The 2,844-nt window shown below is 39.1% G+C and overlaps 1 protein-coding gene across 2 annotated transcripts in view; it reads right to left on the bottom strand.

The window, feature by feature from the left end:
- The window catches only part of rcbtb2 (regulator of chromosome condensation (RCC1) and BTB (POZ) domain containing protein 2), a 55,721-nt gene that overhangs the window by 13,972 nt on the left and 38,905 nt on the right, over nucleotides 1-2,844 (bottom strand). The gene's annotated exons all lie outside the window — the stretch shown is intronic.

The raw sequence follows: 2,844 nt of genomic DNA on the forward strand, positions 1-2,844 counted from the left end.
AAATTTAGGTTGTACAGAAATAGCCTAGCTATTTTTATTCTCTTGTCAAAATACTAAATTCATTTAACATTTTGCTGTACACAGTAGGAAAATTGTCGCAGAGAAAAATAAATAAATAAATAGGCTACGACATCTGTCATTTAAAATTATAGGCTAAGCAAAATATAAACAAAACCGAGTTGAACGTCCTTCAAGGACAGCGCATCCACACTTTGCTCCATCCTTATTCTGCTCTGTCACTCATCGACAACCTGCCTGTTCTGTCTGAGGGCCGTATATTTACCACAGGTACAGCCTGCTCTGAGCATTGTTATGCACATGCTGCGCACAGACCCCGCAAATAAAAAGCATGACGTTAAAGCATGCGTGCAGCGCGTGCATAACAGTCCTGAGCGCAAGCTGTACCGGTGGTCAATAAAAATAAAGCGCAGATATGCTGTTCTAAATGGACGTCGGGAACAGGATATTGTTAGACTGCCCGCTCCCGTTCAAATTACACCAGTTACCGACCGCTACCACGTTTTATTCAGGAATTTAATCTGACCTCAGTGCAGACCTCTACATTGAACTCTTTGGCCTGAATGGCAAGCGTCATGTCTGGAGGAAACCAGGCACCGCTCATCACCTGGCCAATACCATCCCTACAGTGAAGCATGGTGGTGGCAGCATCATGCTCTGGGGATGTTTTTCAGGAACTGGGAGACTAGTCAGGATCGAGGGAAAGTTGAATGCAGCAATGTACAGAGACATTCTTGATGAAAACCTGCTCCAGAGCGCTCTGGACTTCAGACTGGGGCAAAGGTTCATCTTCCAACAGGACAACGACCCTAAGCACACAGCCAAGATGATAAAGGAGTCCTTGAGTGGCCCAGCCAGAGCCCAGACTTGAACCCAAGTGAATATCTCTGGAGAGATCAGAAAATGGCTCCCCATCCAACCTGATGGAGCTTGAGAGGTCCTGCAAAGAATGGGAGAAACTGCCCAAAAATAGGTGTGCCAAGCTTGTAGCATCATACTAAAAAAGACTTGAGGCTGTAATTGGTGCCAAAGGCGCTTCAACAAAGTATTGAGCAAAGGCTGTGAATACTTATGCACGTGTGATTTATTATTGCGTTTTTTATTTTTAATAAATTTGCAAAGATTTCAAGCAAACTTCTTTCACGTTTGAAACGTTTCACGTTCCTCAGAATTGAGGAAAATAATTAATTTAATCCATTTTAAGTCTGTAACATAAAATGTGGAAAAAGTGAACCGCTGTGAATACTTTCCGGATGCACTTGTATGTGCACTGCAGCACAAACTTCATTTCCTTAACATCAGAAAAGATGTAGCATGCAGATGATAATCTCATGCACCAGCATATTCAACCGCTGTAGACACATGAATGTGTGAGAAAGTTGCATTGACTGAATTTCACACATTACAAGCAGCGATAAGGCACAGTGCAGGAACCTCAGTGTTTTTGTAACAATGTCCCCTGTACCTTCTAAAGTGGCGTTAAAACAGGGTTAGAGATTATCTGCATACAATCTGTAGGTTAACACCCTTTCAGACATGCATAATACAACAGGGTGACAGGCTCTGTCAATAATTTAGTGAATGAGTGATCATGGTTACAAACACTCCAGACGAGCCATGCGCATCGTATGGCGAATGAACGGACGTGCTGAGGGTCCAGACAGACAGAAGCATGCTTACCGGTACCTTCAATTTGAAGTCATCCCTATGTAACCTCATACTGACATCAGCGATGGCCCTCTGGAGGAGACGTGAAGGTTTCAGAACCAGAACAAGCTGGAGATTTCCTGGAAAGGAGCCCTTTGGGTCATGAAAGAAAATTAAACATTCAAGTAAACAAAAATTTGACTTTTTTATATACTATATATACCTTTGTTTATTTATTATATTTATAAAGGTATAATATAACATTTATAAAGGTGTAATAATATATATAATATACAAGCAAAAATACTTTTTAAGTGGTAAACAAAACAAAGGTTTTTGAAGTATGTTTTACAAGTAGATAATATTTCAGTTTTTCTACTCTAAAATTTCATGTTTAATTCAATGTGTTACTTTTTTTTTTTTTTTTTGCCGTTGTAATTGTGAAATTTACTAGCAATTCCTGAGCTAAGCACACAGCCAAGATGATAAAGGAGTCCTTGAGTGGCCCAGCCAGAGCCCAGACTTGAACCCAAGTGAATATCTCTGGAGAGATCAGAAAATGGCTCCCCATCCAACCTGATGGAGCTTGAGAGGTCCTGCAAAGAAGAATGGGAGAAACTGGCCAAAAATAGGTGTGCTAAGCTTGTAGCATCATACTCAAAAAGACTTCGTTTTTTATTTATAATAAATTTGCAAAGATTTCAAACAAACTACTTTCACGTTGTCATTATGGGGTATTGTTTGTAGAATTTTGAGGAAAATAATGAATTTAATCCATATTGGAATAAGGCTGTAACATAACAAAATGTGGAAAAAGTGAGGCGCTGTGAATACTTTCCGGATGCACCGTACCTCTGCATGGGCAACATTTTTCTAGGTGATATTTTGTTACATTCTCTCCACTCCGTCCCGTTTACGCAGATCATTTTATTTTCAAGCATTTTGGATTATGAAGTTCTGTACTATTTCAGAAGATGCCTAAGAGCACAATGTACCAAATAACACTGAAAACATGCCGGAATTGCCAGAAAAACTTATCAATGGCAGGGAAAGAGTTAAACATCAACGCTGCATGTTCAAGTCAAGTCAATACTGTTGCATGTTTTACAGTCTCCTGGAATAAAAAAAAAAAAAAATAATAATAATAATAATAATAATAATAATTATATATATAATATA

Source organism: Sinocyclocheilus anshuiensis, unplaced genomic scaffold, assembly GCF_001515605.1.
Source record: "Sinocyclocheilus anshuiensis isolate Anshui unplaced genomic scaffold, SAMN03320099.WGS_v1.1 scaffold194, whole genome shotgun sequence".
Classification (NCBI taxonomy): domain Eukaryota; kingdom Metazoa; phylum Chordata; class Actinopteri; order Cypriniformes; family Cyprinidae; genus Sinocyclocheilus; species Sinocyclocheilus anshuiensis.